General features: G+C 46.5%; 1 protein-coding gene and 1 long non-coding RNA gene across 7 annotated transcripts in view; one reads left to right on the forward strand and one right to left on the reverse strand.

The window, feature by feature from the left end:
- Positions 1-10,900, reverse strand: part of LPP (LIM domain containing preferred translocation partner in lipoma) — a 576,448-nt gene extending 565,548 nt beyond the window's left edge. For 4 of the 6 annotated variants that reach the window (XM_074297898.1, XM_074297901.1, XM_074297903.1 and 1 more), the window contains exon 1: positions 10,738-10,876. The gene's annotated coding sequence lies outside the window, so the exon portion shown is untranslated. Of the gene's footprint in view, positions 1-10,479; positions 10,578-10,737 lie in introns of those variants that run through there. The other 2 variants (XM_074297900.1, XM_074297899.1) reach the window with 2 other exon arrangements.
- Positions 10,749-14,599, forward strand: LOC141560142 (uncharacterized). The gene is made up of 3 exons (XR_012487638.1): positions 10,749-10,868; positions 12,885-13,022; positions 13,477-14,599. It is a non-coding gene; the product is annotated as an uncharacterized LOC141560142 (long non-coding RNA).
- Positions 14,600-23,931: the final 9,332 nt, after the last annotated feature.

The raw sequence follows: 23,931 nt of genomic DNA on the forward strand, positions 1-23,931 counted from the left end.
CACTTCCCGGGCTGGATTCCTGAAGGGCCGGGGAAGTACAAGTTCTCACAGGATGTACGGAGCTGAGATGCTTCTCCCGCAGGTCTGGGCAAAACCTGGATCTCTGGTCTATGGACCAACTTACTTAAGTCTGGAAAGGCTCACTGGCAGCCCCCATCTCTGTGTCTGTGAAAAAGTGGCCCCCTCCCTGCCATGGGAATCCCCTTCCTGCTCATCTCCACCTCCACCTTCAGGGTTCCTGAAAAGCAGAACTCAGGTGTCCCTCTCCTCCAGCCCAGAGTGATTTCTCCTTTAAATGACCAAGCACAGCTCTCTATCTACAAAGTGGCTCCCCCCTCACAGGAAGCTAGCTCTTTTAGACAGGAACTGCTACCCCCTCAAATTGGTATCTCAGTGACACAGCCCAGTGGCTGTCAACAGTAGGCAAGTAATAAATGCATCCCAGTGCCTCACTCAGAACCTCTTATATCCTCCTCCACCCCTTTTTTTCCACAATAAAGAAAGTCTCTACCAGCAGAGACGGGCCCCTTCTCTACAATTCATGTTTTCAGGCAGTTATCTGGGACACGGAGAAAAGCTAAGGGCCTCCTTGGAGTCAGCTCACAGTGGATGCTTCCTAAGTGCTCATTTAATTGAACTGGATCAGACCACAGAGCATCTACCAAATCGTCAAGGAGCTGATCCCATCAGAATCCCAGAATTGGGGAGCAATCGGATCCAAATAATAAATTAGAGGCCAATATTATCACTGTCCCCGTTTGTCAGATGAGAGCGCCGAGGGATAGAGGGGGTGAAGAGTTTGCTATCTCCTTTTTTCCCTCCTGAATTGTACGCATGCCCACAAGCAAGGACTAAGATGCTCTGTAACCCCCGCCGTGCCCCAGAATCACGCACTTTAGGAGATGGAGGGGACCTCATGGCTACCTGGTCCAAGTCACACACAAAAGGCCTCCTCCTGTAATGTCCAGAGCCAAAGTGATCATCCAGGCTCTGCCTGAGGACTTGGAGAGGGGGGGAGTATGGGCAAGTCAGGACTTGAACTCAGACTTCCTGGTTTCCCCTCCCCACCCCCTACAAAGCTCTATTTATTCTACAACGCCCCTCCCCCCCAGCTAGAAGCAACTTTGGCTAGAGTATAATGGCGGTTAAGTATAAAGCCCTGGAAAAAATCAAGTTCATCATTTTCTGTGTATGAGAGTGGACAAGCAGAGACAGAATGGAGAGGACTGGGGGGTGGGGGGTTGTGGACTCCTGCTCAGTGAGTCATCAGTGGAGATGGAGGCCAAAAAAGGAAAGAGCAGCAGGCCCCGGAACAGGAAGGGTCTGTGCTCAGAGTTCCTTGGGAGCAGTGTGTCACCAGTGTCAGGAAGGAGAGGAAATGGGAAAAGGGAGAGTGCTGAGAGGAGGACAGGGGCTGGAGAACCCCACATGTAGGGTACATGATGTTTGGGGATCAGGGAAGGAACTGGGAATGGGAACAAGAGACGGGGGGCTGGGGGATGGGCCAGGTCACGTGGAAGAGGGCCAGCACCAGGGACAGAGCAGGGACGATTCCCAACAATGGGCCTGGCCCCAAAGGGGAGCACCCCCCTCTCCAAGTCCTCAGGCAGAGCCTGGATGATCACTTTGGCTCTGGACATTACAGGAGGAGGCCTTTTGTGTGTGACTTGGACCAGGTAGCCATGAGGTCCCCTCCATCTCCTAAAGTGCGTGATTCTGGGGCACGGCGGGGGTTACAGAGCTTCTTGAGTCCTTGCCTGTGGGCATACGTACAATTCAGGAGGGAAAAAAGGAGATAGCTCCCGAGGGAGCTGCAGATATCTCTGTCTCTGTGTCTCTGTGTCTCTGTGTCTCTTGTCTCTCTCTCTCTGTCTCTGTCTCTCTCTCTCTCTGTCTCTGTCTCTCTGTCTCTCTCTGTGTCTCTCTCTCTCTCTCTGTCTCTCACTCTGTCTCTCTCTGTCTGTCTCTGTCTCTCTCTCTCTCTGTCTCTGTCTCTGTCTCTCTCTCTGTCTCTCTCTCTCTCTCTGTCTCTCACTCTGTCTCTCTCTCTCTCTGTCTCTGTCTCTCTCCCTCTTTTTCTGTGTCTGTCTCTCTCTCCCTCTGTCTCCATCTCTGTCTTTCTCCTTCTCTGTGCCTGTCTCTGTCTCTTTGATTCTGTTTCTTTCTTCCTCTCTCCATCTGTTTCTCTCTACATGTCTTTGTCTCTTCCCCCCTCTCTTTATCTCTCTCCCTGTGTCTCTGCTCCTCCCCCCCTTTCTCTGTCTGTCTCTATTTTTCTCTCCTTTCTGTCTCTTCCTTTGTGTCTATCTGTCTCTTTCTCTGTCTCCATCTCTTTCTTCCTGTCTCTGTCATTGTCTCTGTCTGTCTCTCTATCTGTTTCTCTCTCTGGGTGTCTTTATCTCTCCCTCTCTTTTTCTCTGTCTCTCTTTCCTTCTCCCTTTTCTCTCCCTCCCTCTTTCTCTTCCCCTCCCTTTCTCTCCCCACAAACCTTCTTCAGCTTTGCTTTCTCCGGTAACTCCCCAAGCACTGGGAGCAGCTGTGCTAGGGGGATTTCCCACGCATTTGTAGACTGAACCCTCATGATAAAGCCTCGAATCCCAACTCCCCCTTCAATAAAGTGAGCCCGTTCTTTAAGGGAAGTCAGCCGGGGCACCCTCTGACCCGGGATGACCCGTTTCTATCTCCCAGGCAAGACCCAAAACAAACCCAGGGGATTTATCAGCAAATAATAACCGGGAGGGCCGAGATAGTGGAGAAAGCAGGAGCAGCCGGGGCTGGGAGGAGCCGGGTCCTACCTCTGCTCAAGGCCATTCCAGGGAGCTGGAGTTTGCTTCTCTTTGCATTCAGAGCTGTTCCTGAAGAGAAGGTCCACTAGGAAAATGATGGTGGCTGGCCACCTCCTGACAGAGAGCCTACTGACTCATGGGACAGAGTGAGACATCCAGCCCATGTACATCCAGATATATATGTGCATTTATATACCTATCTACATCCAGATAGATCTACATCTCACATAAAAGCATGTTTATATTACTATAGACTAATATATTATCTACTACATTAATGTTAATATATTATACAATATATGTTAACATTGTATAATAGTTAATATATGTCATGTTATATATTATATATATATAATATATATTATATATAATAATTAATAAATTACATTAATTTCACTTCTTCATTATAATAGTTGTATTTTTCTTTTCTTTTTTTCAACCGAGGGAGAGAAAATGTTTTTGTTCAAAAGTAAAATTGAATTACAGAAAAGAGAATGATGATGAAGAACGATCTGTGGCTATGATTATGAAGAGTAAGAATGGAAGCAGCCCAGCTCCCAGGGACGGCCTTGAGCCGGTGGAAAAGAACTGCCCCGTCATGGAGCTAAGGACTTCGGCTTTTAAAAGGAGACTGCCCCTCACGAGCTGTAAACAAGCGAAAAAACAAACAGACAAACCAAAAAGGTCCATGCACATCTCCCAGGAGGACAAGGAATCAGCCCGGAGTCAGCAGGCGCTGCTGCCGGGAGCGGTGAGAGGCTGGTCAGAGAGGGATGGGCTATTCAGTCTAGCTTTTGGACTCCCGTCTTCAGGGGGCAAAGTTCTCTAACCCTCTTTTTTCACTGATGAAACACTGAGGTGGAAGGGCCATATAACTGGTCATCCCTCCTTCTTAATGCATATAACCCAGCACAGGATGGGAAGGCCTTCATGGGCAACTATCTGGACCAATGACAATATTGTCATTAATGTCAACCCTAAGTCCCCAGAGCTCCCTGTAGGGAGAGACTTAGGCAAGCCTGTCCTACTTTTAATCTTCCTTCTGGATCTCCATTTGCTCATCTATAAAATGGGGGTTTGGGCTCAATTCCCACTTTTCCATTTCCCTTTCTATTTCTAAATCCACAATCCTATGAGACTGTTCCTGACATTCTGTTCCCGAGCAGCTCTCAAGCAAAGCCTCAGCTGATGTTTCTGGGGCAAGGACCTTACGCCAAGTCACAGAGTTGCAGAGTCTCAGAGTCAGCAGGGACGCCCATGCTCAGCTAGACCAATCTGCAACTCAACAAGAAGCCTCTTCTGGCCTCTGCCGAGCCCTCCGGTGAATGCGAACCCCTTCACCCTCACCTTTCTGAACAGCCCTTTCTCTCACTTCAGGGTGGTTCTAGCCAATGGCCTAAATCTATACCCAGCTATTTCCCCTCATTACCTTACACTAATCCTAACTTCAAGATGGTGGAGAAATTAGAAGGGAATGGACCCGGAAAGGGATGGAAGAACAAGCAAGAGATGAACAGGCAGTTCAGTGCAGCCTTTTTCCAAAAGAGAGGATTTCACCTCCTTGTCTCCTTGAGTATCTCTGGGATCCCACCAAGGCGGGCTCTAGGATCAGGCAGGATAGAGCTCCAAGGCCCTTCAGGAGTGGGATTTCATGAGTTGCTGGAGCTGGAACCACTTCCTCATCCAGTCTCCTACACATGTTTCTACTCTGTGACCTTCAGGCTCCCCGTTAGCTCTGGGATCAACTATGACCTTTGTTTGACATTAAGGTCCCATTCGTCATCCTGTCCCGCTCTACCTTTGCAGGCCCCTTCAGCATCCCTCCCTTCCACGCATGGTATGAGCCACCCAAACTGGGTGCTGCCCATAAGTAACATCCCATCTCCTATCTCCAGAGCCTTTCACTGTGCTCCTCATGCTTCACTCCTTATTCAAGTGCATAGGCCAACCTTCAGGACACTACCCTACTCAATAACCTCCAGGGGCTCCCTATTACCAGCAGGATCACATATAAAATATATTTGTTTGGGTTTTTAAACTCTTTTCCATATGGCCCCTTGCAACCTTCCCAGCCTTTACATATCCCAGTACTATAAACTGTCCAATTTGCTACATGTGCCAGGAACTGTGTTAAGCACTTTATAATTACAATCTTGCTTTTCAGATCTCCCACCTCCATGTCTTTGCAGTGATTGCCTCTTCTTCCTATCTCTATCTCCTGGCTGCCTTCACCCCTCAGCTTGGGTCACAGTTTCTTCAAGAGCCCTTTGAGGTCACCTCCCTAGGAAGCCCTCAGGCCTTTCCCTCTAAGATTACATTTACAGGCTACATCTCCATCTTGTTTGTGCAGCATGGCACGCCATCTCCCCTATTAGCCTGTGAGCTTTTTGGAGGTAGGGATTGCTTTTGCCTCTTTGTATCCCCAGGATTTAATACAGGGACTAACACATACTACAGACCTACTCAAGGCTTGTTGACTAACTGACTGATTGCTGCACACCAGGTTTAGGATTTCATTAAAAGGGCAGTTCACTTAGCATCTTAAAAATAAGGCTGAGCTCACAAGCAATTCTGAATTCAACCTAACTGTCCGCCATGGGAGAACGTCAAGTCAGAGCTAATTCTCCACACAGGACTTCTGAGAAACTCCAGAGGAGCCCGACCGGGACTGGCCTGAGGGTCGGCGGCTGAACTGGGGAACTGGGCATTGGGACTCCTGGAGGAAGGGTCTGAATGCCACAGAGGGCTTTTCACCCTGGACGTGGGGCACGCAAAGAGCCTCTTGCCATTCTTCTACCTGCCTTCCCCAAGTTTAAAAGTGGATCAGTAGTCAAAGCACAAGTGTCTAGAAACCAGAAGGTCGCAGATGTCCTTCCCACGTGCCGTAGAAGGACGGAGGAAGAATAGACCACATCCACTTAGAGTGACCCGGGAAGGAAGCCTTCATTAAGACTGTAAGGCCATGTTCCTAGAACCAGAAGCTTGCAGCTCAAAGAGCCTTCAGAGCTCATTGAATCCCACGCTCTCCTCAGACAAATGCCAAAAGGATGGGGGGAGAGCATGGTTTGGCCAAAGTCAGCCCCTAGGAAGGAGCCCAGCCAGGTCCCCTGAGTCCCAAGCCGGCGTTGCTTCCATAGCCCCATCAGACATGCAGTAGCGTTTCCCTTTGATGTGGAAAACACGTCCCATTTGATTTTAGGCAAGCCTTTGAGGTGTGTGATTTAAACTGGTGCGGCCATTCACAGACTCACTGTATCTCGGCTACTGCTGATCATTAATAAAGGAACACACGGACCAGCAGCCAGGCCAGGCCCAATGACCAACCCCTGCCCTCAAGGAGCAAACCCTCTCCTGGGGACGGGGAGGAGGAGGCCCAGCTTCTACCCACAGAAACAAGAGACCAGAAAATGGGAGGAAGAGGGATGCTATTGACCGCAGGTCTGCAGTGCCTCTGGCCCAAGGATCAGCTTAGAAGGACAGGAAGGGTCCTGAGAATGAGAGGGCAGGAGGGAAACATCCCTGGTATGCAGACCAGCCAAAGGAGAGCCTCCTACTGGAAGGGACAATGGATGGCCACCGGCCCCAATGGCTCCCCTCACACAACCCTTGGAGAGCAGGCAAAGCATAAGCCTCCTGACTGTGTGACCCCAGATCTAGCCACTACCAAGAGGAAATAAGATTTGGAAGAAAACAACCTGGGGATGCCATTTGTTGCATTAGTGCTTTGAGAAAGGAAAAGTCATCAAAGAAGTCTGAACCAAAAAGAAAACAGGTCCATGATGCGGTCAGAGTAGAGGCCCAGCAGCCTCCAGGTCCTGCCCCACTGGCCTCCACCCAATGTCAAGAGAAAGGGAGGCCCAAGCCCTTTGACTTCCCCTCCTCCAAGTGAGTGGGAAGCTATGGGCCAAAGGGGTGAAGGCCAAAGTGTTTTCTGTCTGTGTTCCTGGAAGGAAATAAATGAGCAGATGCTCATGAGGGGCATGGGAGAGGCTGGTCAGCTTTGGCTTCCCATGGTGGATCTCAATGGATGGTCAATTAGCAAAAGGATAAGTCACCTCTGTGAAGATGGAGCGAGTGACTGAGGAAGAACGGACTTGGTTTAGAATTCTGGCTGTGCCTCATCGTAGCCAGGTGACTCTGGACAGGTAAGTCCCTTTGTCTGACTGGGGCTCATCCCCCTCATCTACTGGCAGCTGTACTGGCGCCATGTCTGTCCCGTCATAGGAGGACCACTTCTAGTACAACACATCCAGTCTCAACACCCCTCATTTCCACATAAGAAAAACTGACATAAGGGGAGGAAAAGCAGTTCCCCCAAAGTAGGCCGGAGCGGGAAGGACAAGGCTCAGCACAAAGGGCTGCAGGTTCCCGGGCTTCCATTGTCCTTACAACTGTTCTGAGTGAGCATCCCACTAATGCTCCTGCCACCGCCCATGTCTAAATTATCCCATCTCTCCTGTCTTCAGTTTCAATTGCTAAGGGAATGGAAAAGAACAGTACTTTTAGCTTCAGCAAAACATAATTAGAAAGTTAAGCCTACCACAAAAATCATAGACCAGTGCCAGCGCTAAATATAAATGATTAATGGATTGTCCAGGTCTCCGGCTACTGATTCCGCCTGCCCCAGCCCCTTTTCCCCCGCACCGGACAGCAGCAACAGCCTCTGGAGTCTCCAACCTTCAAGTCCTCCCCAGTCCTCCCGCCTATCGGCTGCCAGGCCCATTGTCCTGAGTTGCATTTTCCATCTTTTCCCTCCAGAGCTCCAAAATCTCCCCCAAGGCTCCCATGGGCAGCACGATGAAGGCCAGTGGCCCGGGGCCTGGCTTTCCTGTCCTTCTGGAAGCTGCACTCATCAGACCTTCTCTGTCCCGGTCAGCCGGGTCTCCTCACTCGGCCTTTGGCCCCCGCATCTGTCCAGTCCCAAATCTTTGCTCAGGCCATTCCCCAACCTGGTGTGTCACTTCTCTCCTCCACCAAAACATTTCTACTCATCATTCAAGGCCTTAATTCAAATCCCACCTCCAGCCCTGGCATTCTAGCTGCCGGCCAATCCCAATGCTTAGACACACACACACAGAGTTGTCTTGTTTGTAACATTCGGGTGTAACATTCAAGTAGTCAGTATTACATTGTGGGTAAATTGTTTCAGACCTATGTATCTGTTCTCTGGCACCAGCCCCAAAGATTCTGGAAATCAGCACTATTTGGGCAGCCAACAGCTGTTCCCCCCAGTAGTTGTTCTCCCTTCCCATCTCCCTTTTCCCCCAGTTAAGCTTCCTGAAGGCAGGAACTTTTCACATGTGCCTAAGACTGAGCACAGGCAATAACTGGCAGCGCCGTGCTGATTATTTAAAAATTAGCCCTAACATTTCTGCTCCCAGTTTCCCACTCTCTGATTCTTCCTCCATGTGGAGGGGCCGCCACTTTCTCCACAGCTAAGCCAACCTTATGGCAGGAGTTCCCTATTAGCTCCAGGATCAACAACCAACTTGTCCCACAGCTGTTTAAAGCCTTTCCTTCAACCTTTCTAGCTTTCTCTGCTCTTCACTCCCCCACACATTCTATAGGCGAGTCAGACTGACCTCATACGGTTCCTCCTATACCTTGCCCCACCCCCTACCTCCACACCTTTGAACTGCCTTCCTCCCTTACCTGGAAGGCACATGTTAAACTCTTATCTCTGGGAATCATTACACTGAAAGCTCATCTCAAGTACCTCCACCTTCAACAGGCAGCCTCTGATTTACCTTCAGTTACTTCTGCCTTTTCTCCAAATCACCACTCTTTTTCTTCCTTTCTTTTTCTTCTTTCCTTCCTTCCTTCCCTTCTTTCTTTCTCTCTCTTTTTTCTTTCCTTCCTTCCTTTTTTCTTTCTTTCTTTCCTTCCTTTCTTTTTCTTTCTCTTTCTTTCCTTCCTTCCTTTTTTATTTCTCTTTCCTTCCTTTCTTTTTCTTTCTCTTTCCTTCCTTCCTTTCTTTTTCTTTCTCTCTTTCTTCCTTTTTTTCAGGATAACTGGTTTCCTTTGTAACCCTACATATTTTATTTTACCCATTTGTTTGAGGAGTCTTTGAGCTTCAGCACACCACCAAAGGGGTATGGGACACAAAAAGGTTACAAAGCCCAGGCTCGGAGACGGTTTGGAGACTTTTTATGCAGGTCTGCACATCTCCCAGCCGGCCTCGGGTCGGGTTCTCCCAACTCCCATCAGACTAGATCCTTAATAAATGCTTGTGGATTGACTGATTTAGGAGGGGCCTGGCAGTGGACTTTGGGTGTGTCCAAGGAGAACCTTCCCAACAGCTAAAGGCCTTTCTTTGGAAATGGATTTTCTTACACACAGAAGCCTCCGGAAGGGTCCGGTTGAAGGAAGAGTGTACTTGGATACATCCATGAATATTCTAGAATCCCCAGGGAAGAGGGGTCCTCCCCCTTAGATAGGATCATGAATATTCTGGATTCCAGAGGTGAATAAGCACTGCCCACCCCCCATACCTCTATTCCCAGAGGTGCAGGGGGCCTCCAGACTCAAGCTAAAGAAACTTAGAGGTCAGAGGTTAAGAGTCAAAGGTCCAAGGAATGTTCTATCCCAATTACACCACAAATAAGAGTAGATGCTAGACGATACACTCCAAGAGAGCTGGAAGCCATTTTATCCATCTACAGTGCCAACTGAGTGTGAGGTGTTCCATGAGAGTGACTTGGATGAAGTCCCAAAGGAGACTCCTTCCAATTATTGTCGATCTGGGATCCCCAAGGGGCTCCCTAAGTGCGGGGGTGGGGGTGGGGCATGGAAGTGTCCAGAGAACGGCTCCCTTTTCCCCAGGGACCCAGCGTGACTCCCCGAATGAATGAATCAATGAATGAGCTCTGGCTCTGGGCAGAGGTGGGCACAAGCCTTGCCACTAAAGGGAGGCGGCGGGGCCCAAACGGTGAGGCGGCCGATTCCCGAAGCAAAACCATCACGAGTCAGGGGCCACCATTAAAGGGCAAATGTCAAGAAGTAGATGACACATGGAGTCACTAACACCTTAGTGTGAACGAGTTTTATTAAGGGCAGGGGAACAAGCAGAGGAAAGGGAGGACAATAGGGAAGGAGAGGAAGTCTCTCTTCCCCCGGAATCCCTAGAAAGAGTTCCAGGCCCAGAGGAGCCCGCCCCACACCACAGCTGCTCCCCTAGGCTGGAAAGCGAGCCCACCCCTCATCTTAGAGACCGGGCGGGGGCCAAGACCAAGAGACCCCAGGCCGAGGCCCCCGGGGCCGGAGCGGCGGAGCGTGCCCAAACTGGAACCCAGCTCCCGCCGCAGCCTCCCTCGCTAACGGGAGGAGGCCGGGCGCAGGACAGCGCCTCCCGCAGCGAGCGGCCCTCGGGCACGGCTGGGTCCTGCTCCGCGGGCCCGCGGCGGCCCCGCCCACTGAGGACCCCGGAGCGCAGCCCCCCGGGGGCGCCCTGGGGAGCGGGGAGGAGCCCTCGGGCCCGGAGACAACTTCCCGGAACGCGGCCGCCCCCCTCCCCCCCCCCCCCGCCACCCCGGGGCCCGGAGCGGGAAGCCGGGGGAAGCCTCGGCCCGGGAGCCGCGCGGCCCGGGCACGGGCACCCGGGAGGGAGGGGGGCGGCCGAGGGCGCCGCGGCCCGGGGGAGGAGGGGAGGGGGAGAGGCCCGAGGGGAAGGGGGAGCCGGGGTTGGCAACAATACCTCGCCGGGGAGGAGGCGGCCCGAGCGGCGGCGGCGGCGGCGGCGGCGGCGGTTAGAGGAGGAGGAAGAGGAGGAGGCGGCGGGGGGAGGGGAGCGGGAGGGTGGCGCCCGGGCGGCCCCGGGCCCCCTCCCCCCGGGCATTGTCCCCGGCCCGCCGGCCCTCCCGCCGCGGCCGTGCCTCCGTCCGGCCCGGCGCCGCGCCCCGGCCTCTCCCCGGCCCGGCGGCCGCGCCGCGCGCCCCGGCCCCGCTGCCCTTACCTTGCCGCGCGCGCCGCCTCCGCCCGCTCTACTCAAGCTAGTGAGTCCCGGGAAGCTCACCCTGAGCTCGGGAGCAGCCACCAGCGAAAAAGTGAAACTTGGGCAGGCGAGCCGAGCCGGAGCCGCCGCTGGTTGGTGCCTTTCCCTCCTTCCTTCCTTCCCCCCCTCCCCATCCCATCCCATCCATCCCCTCCCCACCCCCTCCCCCAGTCTCCCGGCTCCCAGTGCCCGGAGCGCTGGGGCTGACGTCAGGGCCCCGAATTCCTGACTTTCCCCTCGGCAGATTTGTCCTTGTAAGGGCTGGGGAAGGAGGGTGCCCCTGCCCGCCGGAGGCGCGGGGGCCCTGGCGGGGTGGGGGGCCGGGCTGGGGGGAGGAGGCCGGGGAAGTTGCAGTCCTGTGGCCTCCGCTGGAGGCAGGGAGGCTGGCCACTGAGCTTCCTGTGAGGAAGAGGAGGGGAGGCCGGCTACGAAGGAGGAAGGGAAAAGAGGGAGTGGAGGAGGGAGGAAGAGGAAGGCGCTGGCCAAGAAAGGAGAGGCGGTAACGGGAGCTGGGCGGCCCGCGAGCCCGCCTTTCCCGAGTGAGCGAGGGAGAGGAAGCCCGGACTGCAGGAGGGACCAGGATCCGGGAGATCCTCCATCTGGTCCAGGAAGAGCTGCCATCCTGGGCCCGCCCCGCGGCCCACCCCTGCAGGGCCCGCGCCTCTGCTCTGGGACCTTCTAGTCCGGCCGGGCCAGAACCGCTCCCCCACCCCCCCAACACACACACAGCCCAGGCTGCCCCCGGCCCGAACTTGGCTGCTCGATCTCCCAACTTTCCTGGACAGGAACTCCTCCTGTCCAGGGGCCTCCTCCTGTCCAGGGGCCTCCTCCTGCCCAGCGGCCTCCTCCTGCCCAGCAGCCTCCTCCTGTCCAGGGGCCTCCTCCTGTCCAGGGGCCTCCTCCTGCCCAGCGGCCTCCTCCTGCCCAGCGGCCTCCTCCTGTCCAGGGGCCTCCTCCTGTCCAGGGGCCTCCTCCTGCCCAGCGGCCTCCTCCTGCCCAGCAGCCTCCTCCTGTCCAGGGGCCTCCTCCTGCCCAGTGGCCTCCTCCTGCTCAGAGGCCTCCTCTTGCCCAGCGGCCTCCTCCTGCTCAGAGGCCTCCTCCTGCCCACCCTCACCCAGCCTCGAGCTCGGCAGCAATGATCCTCCAAGCTCCACTTCCCTAAACCCTTTCCCTGGAGGAAAAGTCAGAGGTCCCCGTGGCTCTGCAGCTGGGGCCATCCCTCCTCTTTCTGAATTCTAAGGCTGTTGTGGATGGGACAGGTGGGCCATGGGCAGTCAATAATGAGGATGGAGGCTGGGGGGGCGGCCCCCATCTTAGGAAGACCCCCACCCCTTAACCCTTCTCCTTATGTCCTTGGTCACTGACTGGCCCCAGAGCCTCCCCGGAGCCCCACTCATTTACCCACAAGCAAAGTGGTTTTAAAGTTGGAAGCTGTTTCATAGAAACAGGAGCTGGAGGCTACAAAGAAGAGGCTTGAGGGCCTGCTCTCAAACCCCAGCCTCCCATTTGCTACCGGTTACTGCATCCAAGCCCCGGCCTCCCTGAGCCTCAATTGTAAGATTGTAGAGGGCCAGCATTGAATAAGTTCATGTGCAGTAAGAGTCCGGTTCCGGAGGGTTGGCCAAGAATCTAGGTGATGTCTCTGATTCCTGCCTGCTCTCACCAAGGACTTCCTCTTGAAGAGGAGTCCCAGCCTCTTAGGAGGTACAGGGCACCGAACTGGAGTCAGAGAGAGGCTCAGTCTGGCTTCAGACACTCGTTAGCCAGGTGACCCTGGGCAAGTCAGTCTCCTCCAATGTAACCAGAGAAGGAAATGGCCCCAAATGGGACCACAGTGTCAGAGAACAGTCATATTCTTCCTTCTATTGCCCTCCTCCCCTCAGCTTCCAGAGGAGACAGGCAGCCTGGCAGTTACTGTATCCTCGAAGGTCTTCAGTTTATTTTCCTCTAGAATACCAGCCACATTTCCTGCTCCCTGGGAAACCTGACTCTAACGTTATGGTTCAAATACAGTCTCCTCCCTCTTCCTCCTCTCCAATCACTACCTCCCTACCATCTCCCCACTCTAGCCACTCCTCTTCTTCCTCCTTCTCTTTCTTGCTGAACAGATAGCAGACCCATTTTGGATAAAAATCCTCCTGTCTGGAGGGGTGCAAGGACCCAGGCCAAACTCCTCATTTTACTGATCAAGAAACTGAAGTTGAGTGAAGTGATTGTGAATTTAAGTGTCTTGTCCAAGGCTTCAGGTAGGAGCAGAGCAGAACTCCGGATCGTATACTCAGTTTTTCCCCATGTGCACTAAAAGGACCGAAATCAGAAATATGTCCCTTCCCCGTAACCATATTCTAGAACTCAGCATTCTCAATTCATAAAGTTCCTTTATAAAAAATAATTATTTTTCCACTTGGAAAAGTTATTCAGAGCTGGAAAGACCATAGAGTACCTTTAATCCACCCCCTCCCAAATCTTGCATTTGGGGAAACTGAGGTCCAGAAAGTTTCCATGATTTGCCCATGGTTACACAGTTAATAGATCCCAAAGAGTCAGGACTCACACTCACCTTATTCCAGACTTTCTGACCTTCCCCTTTTCTCATACTGTCATTATGATTATTAAGCCCAATTTAGAGATAAGACAACTGAGATTGAGAGACAGACTGAAGTTACTCTGTGACTCATCTAGTCAAAGCATCTCTTCCAGTCTCTCTCCAGCAACCAGAACTGAGTGTCCAGATCTCTGAAGGAGAGTTTCGGCCCAATCCCCAAGGAAGGGCCCAAAGCACAGTGAGTGGCCCACTGCTCTGTGTTGGATAGGAAGTTTCTCCAAAGGACAACGAATGGCCTGCAGCCATGGCCTGTATTGGAGAGAACACAATGAATTTTGAGTTGGATGATGAGAAATTGCCCCCCTCTCTGATGACATTTGATTAAAAGGAGCTGACCAACATTTCTTTTTCCATTAACCCACTTAAATGAACATAATAAGGTTCTAATGAGGATTAATAAAAACTAATAAGGCATAATTAGGATAATTAATTTCCTTCATTTTATACATTTTAAGAAGGGGTCATTTACATTCAGAAAAAGTGTTGATTATATTGTATATTTTGACAAAAACATGGTGATCTCTTCTCCTGCCCATCAGACCTTTCCTACTTCCCAGAGGGGTCTGGCAATAGACTGAGCAAGAAGGACAGTTAATTCCCCAAGCCAGAGTCAGCGGCCTTCTGCCTCCATTTCTGACATGGACCCAAGCTCTCAAAGGCCATTTTAATTTTGCTGTTTGTTTTGTTTTGTTCTTTACACTTTCGCTTTGTTTGCATCCTTGTCATAAATTGGAGATGGGTTAGGGAAGGAAGGAAAATCAATTTACTTCCAAGAACTACTTAAGCTGTCATACGGAAATGTGACTCTGCTTTATTGATGGTCATTATCTTTGCTATAATTTTATTGTTTCAATAATTTTGGTTTTGTTCCGATCATGCTTGCACAGATCTTTTTTGGGTCTCCATTTGGGCCTCCATCTTTCTTTTTTATCACATTTCCTTTATTGATTACCTCTGTTCTAAAAGCAGGATGGGCTGCAAATCCTCCCCGTACTCAGCTGCCAGAGCCTTCCATTTTCAGGTTACTTTGCACCTACTGTATGGAGCATGTGTAGACCTAATTATTTCCATGCTGTCTGAATCATGAGATTGGAAGCTCCTGGAAGGCAAAGATTGATTCTCCGCTTCCAACCCCCAATCCCCAACCCCACACCTTTGTTTAGCACTGTACCCCGCACATAATAAGAGCATAATAAATGATTATGTGATGGTTAAAAAGTTGGAGTCGTAATTTTAGCTCTTAGTCATTTTACTAATGTCAGCATTCTCAATAATGTGTCTGTGACACTCTGGTGTGTCAAAAAATCATGGTGGCGGCTCCTGGCTTATTTGGAAGAGGGGTATTCCTGAGGATGGCAATCAGTTTTGATTGGTTGACAATTAAGGAGAGAATGAATATTACAATTAGGGCTGAGAATGACATCATGTCAAAGAGAGACTATCTCTATACTCACATCACCCTCCCACCCCCTCCTTGGGCAATCTACTCAAAGAATTGATCCCTGCTGAAACCTGAGTCCAGCACAATGGCTGCCCCAAGTGGATGGGGTCTGACAAAGCTTGCTAGGACAATTAATCCAATCTCATTATCAGCGACGTCCTCCGGAGACTGAACTTTAGAAAAAAGGGGGAACTCTGGATCTCCCTCCAACATAGGTTATTAATATTCATTTCTCTCAATTATTTCATGATTGATTGAGAAGACACTGTCTTCAGTGACTTGAAGGAAGGAATTGATGGCAGACTTCTCAGATTAGTTGTAAAAATAAAGATAAGTATGATGGCTGATGGATGGATGAGTCAGCAGCCAAAGACTTCTTGATGGGCAGTGACAATGGACTGAAGGAGTCAAAAGAGCTGAAGTTTAGTCGGGATAAATAGATGGTTCTAAGTTTGAGTTTAAAAAAAAAAAAAAAAAAAGCAGAAGAGGATAAAAGAGGTTTGGCTGAATGGGAGACTTCCTGGTTCCAGGCCTGATACTGGACCCATTTTGTCACTTAACTGTTCTTCACACACCTATCAAATTAATCTTCCCAAAGCACAGTTTTGGCCATCCCATTTTCCTGCTCAAGAAACTTCTGTGGCTCCCTGTTGCCTCAGAATGAAACATTAATAGCCTTTCCTATCTCAAAGTTACTCTGTGGGGTTTATTTCACATTATGCCTCTTCAGGAGGAAGAAGAAGGCTATCCACATGTATGGTTTTTACTTTGGGGATATTTATCATCTAGCTTGTCTCTCCTTTCCTTTCTCAAGAATTTCCTGAAAAGGAAACCAAACTGAATCTGATCCTCTTAGTGGTTCCAACACAAAGGGAACTCTGAAGCAACAAATCATCCCTAGTTCCCAGGAAATGTCCTGAAAACCTTCCAGTAATATATCTATGGGCAGCCTCCTCCCCCTACAGAAGAAGAAGCAAGCAAAGTCCCAAACAAAGGCTCACCTCTGGGTGACCTCATCTGATTAATCAGAAAACTCCCTGGCAACTTCCTGTTCCCCTAAAAATCTGACTGATCCTCATAGCTCGAGCTCCTTTTAGCAGCTATGGTAAGAAATCTCGATCAAATTCTGTTTCCTTCCCTTTCTTTTAACAACACAATATGTCCTATTCAATAAGACACTCATCCCTTGTTTCATCCTAATGATCCTCCCATTGGACATCATGTACCCAAGAGAGAATATGTAGCATGTTCTGGTCCTTCATAAATTAGCTCGTTCAGTCCCACATCCAACACGCCAAACTTATGTAAGGATGATGGGAGTATGGTGGTGAAAAGAGTGTTTGACAGGGAATGTGGAATGGCCTCCCTCCAAATCTTCTTTGACACTCTGATAGCATGAATTGAGTCACTTTTCTGAGCCTTTAGTTCTCCTTCTGAAATAGAATTAATGTCCACAGTAAATAACTAGAAGCAACTCAACTCCCAACTCCTCAACTAGAAGCACCATGGTAAAATGAATGTAGGGTCAGGAAGATCTGGATTCAGTTCTTGCTTCTGTCACATAGAGGTTCTATACTCATGGGCCAGCCACTCAATCCTAGGATGCTTCCGAGGAGCTCTTTTACATTTTATTTATTTATTCTTTCTTTATTTTTTTGCTCTTTAGCATAATTATCAGTGATTTAGGAGGAGCATAGAATTCTGTCTGACTACCATCACATCATATGACTGCATGGAGGTGAGGAATTCCTGGACTGGGAGTTCCCCACACCCGTAAATACATTACAAAAGAAAAAATAAACAAAACAAAATGAAACAAAAATACAAAGAACTTTCTTAACTCTATCTCCAGGCTTCCTTCCAGTTCAAGCTAAACCCCATCTTCTAGAAGTTGTCTTTCCTGATCCCCTTTCATGCTGGTGCCTTCTTCCTTTGGATTATCTCCCATTTTTCTTGTATGCATCTTGTTTTTGTTTAGTTCTTTGCACATTGTCTCCCTTGTTAGGCTTTGAGCCCCAAATCTTAGATCTTATAAAATTGGGAGAGAAAAAATAAGTCACTAGCTTTTTTCCCTCTTAAGACAAAAATCTTTTTCTTGATTAGATTTTATAACAGATAGAGCACATATGCCAGAAAAGAGAAGCTACTGGCTCCTCTAGAAATATCCCAGTATCTTCCCTCTGTGGATGTTGCAGAAGGTTCACTCATCTGGAAAAAAGTTTGAATGATGATTTGGAGGCATCGGAAGAGAGTAAAGGCAGACCTGTAGACCTCTTGACATGATTTCTACAGGTGATTACAAGAGCCTATACTTCTTGGGGGGTTATGGGAACAGAAGGAAAGTGAGGAATGGGAGTACAGCTAACAGGCCTTTGAGACTATTTAGATGTGTCGAATAAACAGAAGGGATGGTGTCAAACATATTCTGAGGAATGAATCCCTCACATCCCCAAATAATCCCCATCTGGCTTTTCCTCTGCCCTGGCAACAAGAGCCAAGAAAGATAATGTGATTATATCTGCCAAGGGGATCCAGTGCTTTCTGCTCTAAAGAAAGGAGCTGGGTATATTGGCAGGAATGCCACTTAATATTTTTAAGCATCTTGTCTTTAATACTATTCCCAGGATCTCTACATATATAAAAATCTATTCCTGCCTCTGCTTCTCATTAAGGAAATTGTGCTTGCTCATGGTGGCAGGTGGTAGGAGGATGAAAGTCTTTGATTTGGTTTTCTTTTATTTTACAAGGACCAATGATCATAGTTCAGAAAGCGTTTAAGCAGCAACATCTCGCTTTACCCATTCTTCCAAGTGTCCTGTAGTGAGTCCATAAGTATGAGTAAGCCCAGAATGTTCTGTTCTGCTAAACTTCAAGGAATAAGCAGCATTCTTCATGGGAATAGGCAATTATGCTTTGGATTATTCAGTATATAAAAAAAAAAAAAAAAAAAGAGCCAGCGTGGACAGTGTTGGGACACTCCTTGAATATGTGAAATCCAACCAGATGTATCCCATACATGTGAGATCCAACCAAGAGGGAGTCAGTTTCACCAGAACAAAACACAGAAAGGAATGGTTCTTACTCCTTGGAACACATACAATGTTATACTCTGGAATAAAGATGAAAATATATGAGATACAGTGGAATGAGACAAAATGGAAACTGGTATAGTGGTTTTGTTCCAAGAAGAGATATCACTCATTCAATATCAGCTTGGAAAAAGTGTCCAGTAGTGTTCTAGAGTTCTTTTCCTCATTTATTTTTGGCTCTTTAGCATAATTATCAGTGATTTAGGTATAGATAAAACATTCAAGTTTGTAGAGGAAAAAAATAAATAAAAAGAAGAGCTAGCACCCTGAATGGTGATCAGCTGACACATTTAATGGTGAATCCCAACAAATTTGAAAAATCTAGAACAGAGGTTGACCCCTGGGCTAGAACATTTGGCCAAATTAAACAAGATGGCATATAATGAAATCACGTATAAAGTCTGTCACTAATCTTTCAAAACAACACTATCACAAGTATTTTTTGGTAATTTTTTTCAATTTTAAGCTTAAAGTGACAAAAGAAAAAAAACATGTATACAACAGAGCATAAAAGAGGATTCAATATAAAACAACAAATTTCCATTTCAAGAAAATCTATGTAATAAATAATTCTTTGCTTCCTTGTTGGCTTTCTTTTGTACTCTGCTGTGCACATTTTACTTTTTTTTCCCCTCTCCTTTATCCCTTCTTCACCCTAAAGAAGGCTACAATTAAGCATGGATGCACATACACATATACTTAACTATAAACTATAAACATGCACATATGCACTCATATACATTTATGTGAGACCATACTATGCTTATTTCCACCTATTATCTGTGTCTCTGATGGTAAATAACATCTTCCTTCCCAAATTCAAATCTTTCCATAATCTTCTAAATCAACTGGTTCATTATCTCCTAGACTATAGCAACTTTCCAACTAATCACATCTTATCTGAGAAATTGTCTATGAAAGGCCCCCCCCAATTTTTTTTCTGCATTAATTTTTATTAAATCTATTTTAACTTTACCTTTGACTAAGATCATGATTAATATCCCTGATTTTTCCACAATAAATTCTATTTCTGCCTTTTATTTTATCTCTGTATGTATCATTCATTTGTATAGTGTTTCCTGAAAGCAAAATATTGTTAATCAAATTTTCAACCTGCTATCCATTTTCATTTTATGGGTAAATTTATCCCATTCACATTTGAAGTTACAATTACTTAGTGTGTATTTTCCTTCTTCCAATTTTCCCTCTTTCTCACTATATTTACCATATTTCTCCTAATTCCTTTACTTCTACATGCTAGTTTGTCCTACTCCTTAACCCTATGTCCCTATGCCTCTAAAAGTACCTCCTTTATCCCATCCCCATACCCTCTTATTTATTTCTGAATTTGGAAGATGTTTTTACATAAATTAATATACATACATATATATTCCTCTTTAACTATTTCAAATAAAAGTAAAGTTCCAGGACTACCCACTCTCTCCCTATTAGCTTTTTTTGCATCAATTTTTTTTTTTTTTTTTTTTGTGCCTCATGTGGGTGAGATAATTATTTTTTATTTATATATTTTTTAGAATTACCCATCACATTCAGCTCAGCCCAAGAATGATGGCAATCATATAAGTACTGCCATTTCACATATCTCTCTATCTCTCTCATATATATCCTGTAGTATAGCCCAAATTGAAGAACTATGCTTTATAACTACTGTTATTTCTATGTCTTTTGAATACATATCTTTTCCAATAAACTATAACTACTGGCAAATTGTCCAGGGTAAAGACACTGGTGGGGGCTCATGATCTACTTATTTAAGCGTTCCTAGAAACTTATGGAGCAGTCACCCCTCCAAGGGTAGAAACTTTCAGTTTGAGAACAGGTTAGGAAAATAAGTGGCAAGTAGGTATACTGCTACAGGATCTTAGTAGCCTAGACACACTGAGTCCAGGCCCATGTTCTGTTTTACAAGGCAGGTCAGCTTGAGTGAAGTAGAACTATTAGATGAGTTAGGCGTTTGGTTTCAATTCATAAGGCTTTCTAATTCTATCACCAAACAATTCTTCCAGCCATATTTGACTTTTCTCTCCTTCACAAATCCTAGGATCCAGCTCAATTAGGTCCCCAAACTCCTGGAGATGTGTTTTGCCTCTTCTAGAAAGCTTTCTTCATGGTGTCGATTGCTAATAATGTCTTCTTGCTTCTAAATCATCTTATTTGCATTAATTTCTATACATGTTGATGTTTCCCCAATACCACTGCACCCAAGAAGAAGGTAAACTCCATGAAGGAAGGGACTATTTCATTTTTACCTTTGTATACCCAATATCAACCGAGGCAATATGGCATAAATTAAATAATGCTATGTTTAGAGGAATGGTTCAAATCTTGTGGTCTTTGTGATCCTGGACAAGGTTTCCAACCTCCTTGGTTCCTCAGACAATTCCAGATGTTTTATGTGTTGTTAATGACAAGTGGAGATTTCTGTTGGAAGAGGAAGTTCCCAAACAAGGAGTCCCCCATGCTGATGGAATCCTATATCCTCAACTCTCATGTCACCTTCCACACAGCAGGCATTTAATAAATATTGGTGAATAGATGAATTATCATAAAAAGATAAGCCAAGGGGGATGGGAAGTTGTTATCTCATTAGCAATTTATGCTCCAGACTTCCATTACAATAAAAAATGAATCTTTGTCTTCTCCAAAGGTATAAAAACCCACTTATTATAATACTGTGATACATATCTTAATTTTAAAAATAATTAGATGAGAAATTTTCAAAAACTTTAGAAAAAGGAAGACCTGGATTCAAGTCCCATTTCTGGCATATTCTGACTGTGTGATCTTGGATAAGTCTCTGAATCTCTTAGTAATCCAAATGGCTCTCTGAAACTCTGAATTTCACAACAGGATTGGATCTGCATTGATAGAGGGAGTTCCTTTAACTAAACTCCCAAAGAAAACACAGGGCCAGTCCAAAATCAGATCAAGCCAAACCAAACCTAATCTAGGCTTTTAAGTAATTAACTACTTATCATTCAATTGAACTCCTTTGTTACTATACAGGTTCAGCTGGGTTATTTTCAGATCCCTCTACCTGCTCTTAAGCAACACTAAGGATTTCATGTTCTCTCTGTGTGTATACATATGTATGTTCATGTATGTACATGTACACACATGTATGAGTGTGTAGATAAAACACTGGAGCTGTCATCAAAAAGGTTGAGTTCAATCCCAGTCCCTCAGACTTGCTATTTTTGTGACCCTGGACAAATCAGTCTTAGTCTCCCTCAGTTAATAATGGTACCTAACTCCCAGAGGTGTTGTGAGAATGAAGTGAGATTAGATAGACAGACAGATAGATAGAAATATAGATAGATAGATAGATAGATAGATAGATAGATAGATAGATAGATAGATAGACAGACAGAAAAATAGATAAACAGATAGATAGATAGACAGATAGACAGATAGAAAAATAGATAAACAAACAGATAGATAGATAGATAGATAGATAGATAGATAGATAGATAGATAGATAGATAGATAGATGGATGGATAGATAGACATAGATATATATAGATAGATATGTATATATAAATACATAACTTTGCAAAACTTCAAATACTGTAGAGATAACTATCATTATTACCCTTGTATATATAGATTTTGCTTCTCAGTTTGGGCTCTTCCTCTACCTCCTCCCACCACCATCAGAATTGTCTACCCTAGGGGATAAAGTGACTGCTATCACTGTCCAAGGTTACTGTCTTGATCAGTGTCAGCATCTTTCCCACATTTCTCTGCATCTGAGATCAGAACACATGACCCTGATGTTGTCTATCATTCTCCGGATTTTTTTTTTTCCAGTGACAGATGATGTCTGCTCTCTGAAGGTCACCCTGACTGAGAGAGTTACTCCAGGCTAATCACTGTTGGTGGCTTCTTTGGCCACAGTAATCTGTCACACAAAAACCACCATCACATGTCCCTTTATTCTGAGCAGCCCCTTCCCCTTGTGCAGTGATCGTGTTGGTAGCCACCTAGTGGGAAAGAAGGCCAAGGGGGCCCCGGAGCCCCCGGTTTGCAGGCCAGCTATACAAGTTCACTTAACTGCTTGGAACACAAAATGTGAGATACTTGTCCTACAACTAATAGTTTGACCTACTCTTGGAGCAACTGAATTATATCAATGTTGACATTCTTTCTATAAATAAAACTAGAAGCTCTACAGCTAAGTGGAGAAATGGCTTGTGGGCTCTCTTTGACTAGGCAGAAGGAGGCAGCAGAGTTAGTTTTATCTTGCCTCCAAAGGTGACAAGAAGCATCGTTTCATGCATGGCACACTTAATAATCTCATCTTGCCGTGTTTTTAATGAGTAGAAGCAGAAAGGCTACTGTGAAGATAATTGGAACTTCAATGAAAAGGATGAAGAGTTAGAAAAATTCTCATAAGACCTTGATAAAAACCTTCAGATTAAATAATTGTTGTTGCTCAGTTGTTTTCCAGTCATGTTGGACTCTTCACAACTCCTTTCTTGGAAAAGATATGAGTGGTTTGTCATTTTCTTCTCCAGCTTGTTTTATAGATAAGAAACTGAGGCGATCGGGGATAAGTGATTTGTCCTTCGAATTAAAAAAATTGTTGTTGTTCAGTTGTTTTCCAATCATGTTGGACTCTTTATGACTCTGTTCTTGGGAAAGATTCTAGAGTGGTTTGGCATTTCATTTTCTTCTCCAGCTTGTTTTACAGATGAGGAAACTGAGGCAATCAGAGCTAAGTGACTTGTCCAGAGTGATATAGTTAGTAAGTTTCAAGGTCATATTTGAACCCAGTAAGATTGTCTTCTTGATTCTAGCCCTGGCTTTCTCTCCTCTGCACTACCCAGGTGCCCAAATTAAATAAAACACAGTACATAAAGGTAATGTGGTACAGCTATCTCATTGTCTTATTGCCAGGAGGATTTGAGTTTGAGTCTCACCTCTGACCCATATTCATTCTGCCATTTTGGATGAGGGACTGAACCTCTCAGCTCTTAAGCCAACTCTTTAAGACAGGAGGCCTAGGAGGTACTCACTTACATTGCCAGAGAAAGAAATTCTCTTTTTTTTATTATTGACACTTTTTATTTTCAAAATATACGCGCAGATACTTTTTCAAGATTGACCCTTGCATAGCCTTGTGTTCAAATTGTCCCCTCTTTCGCTCACCTTCTCCCCTAGATAGCAAGTAATCCAGTATATGTTATACATGATAAAATATATGTTAAATCCAATATATGTAAACATATTTGTACAATTATCTTGTTGCACAAGAAAGAGCAGATCAAAAAGAAAAGAAAATGAATAAGAAAAGAAAATGCAACAAAAAGAGTGAGAATGTTATGTTATGTTCCATACTCAGTTCCCACAATCCTCTCTCTGGGGGCAAATGGCTCTCTTCATCATGAGATCATTGAAACTTTCCTGTCATCTCATTATTGGAAAGAGCCATGTCCATCAGAACTGATCATCATATAATCTTCTTGTTGCCATGTACAACGATCTCCTGCTTCTACTCACTTCACTCAGCAGCAGTTCATGTAGGTCTCTCCAGGCCTCTCTGAAATCATCCTGCTAATCATGTCTTATAGAACAATAACATTCCATAACATTAATATACTACAATTTACCCAACCATTCTCTAATTGATGGGCATCCATTCATTTTCCAGTTTCCTGCTACCACAAAAAGGGCTGCCACAAACATTTTTGCCCATGTGGATCCCTTCCTTTCCTTTAAGATCTCTCTGGGATACAAGCCCAGTAGAAACACTGCTGGGTCAAAGGCTACGCACAGTTGGATAACTCTTTGAGCATAATTCCAGATTGCTCTCCAGAATGGCCGGATTCTTTCACAACTCCACCAACAATGTATCAGTGTCCCAGTTTTCCCACATCCCCTCCAACATTCAGCATTATCTTTTCCTGTCATCTTAGCCAATCTGACATGTGTGTAGTGATATCTCAGAGTTGTCTTAATTTGCAGTTCTCTGATCAATAGTGATTTAGAGAGCACCT

This window comes from Sminthopsis crassicaudata, chromosome 3, assembly GCF_048593235.1.
Source record: "Sminthopsis crassicaudata isolate SCR6 chromosome 3, ASM4859323v1, whole genome shotgun sequence".
NCBI lineage: Eukaryota > Metazoa > Chordata > Mammalia > Dasyuromorphia > Dasyuridae > Sminthopsis > Sminthopsis crassicaudata.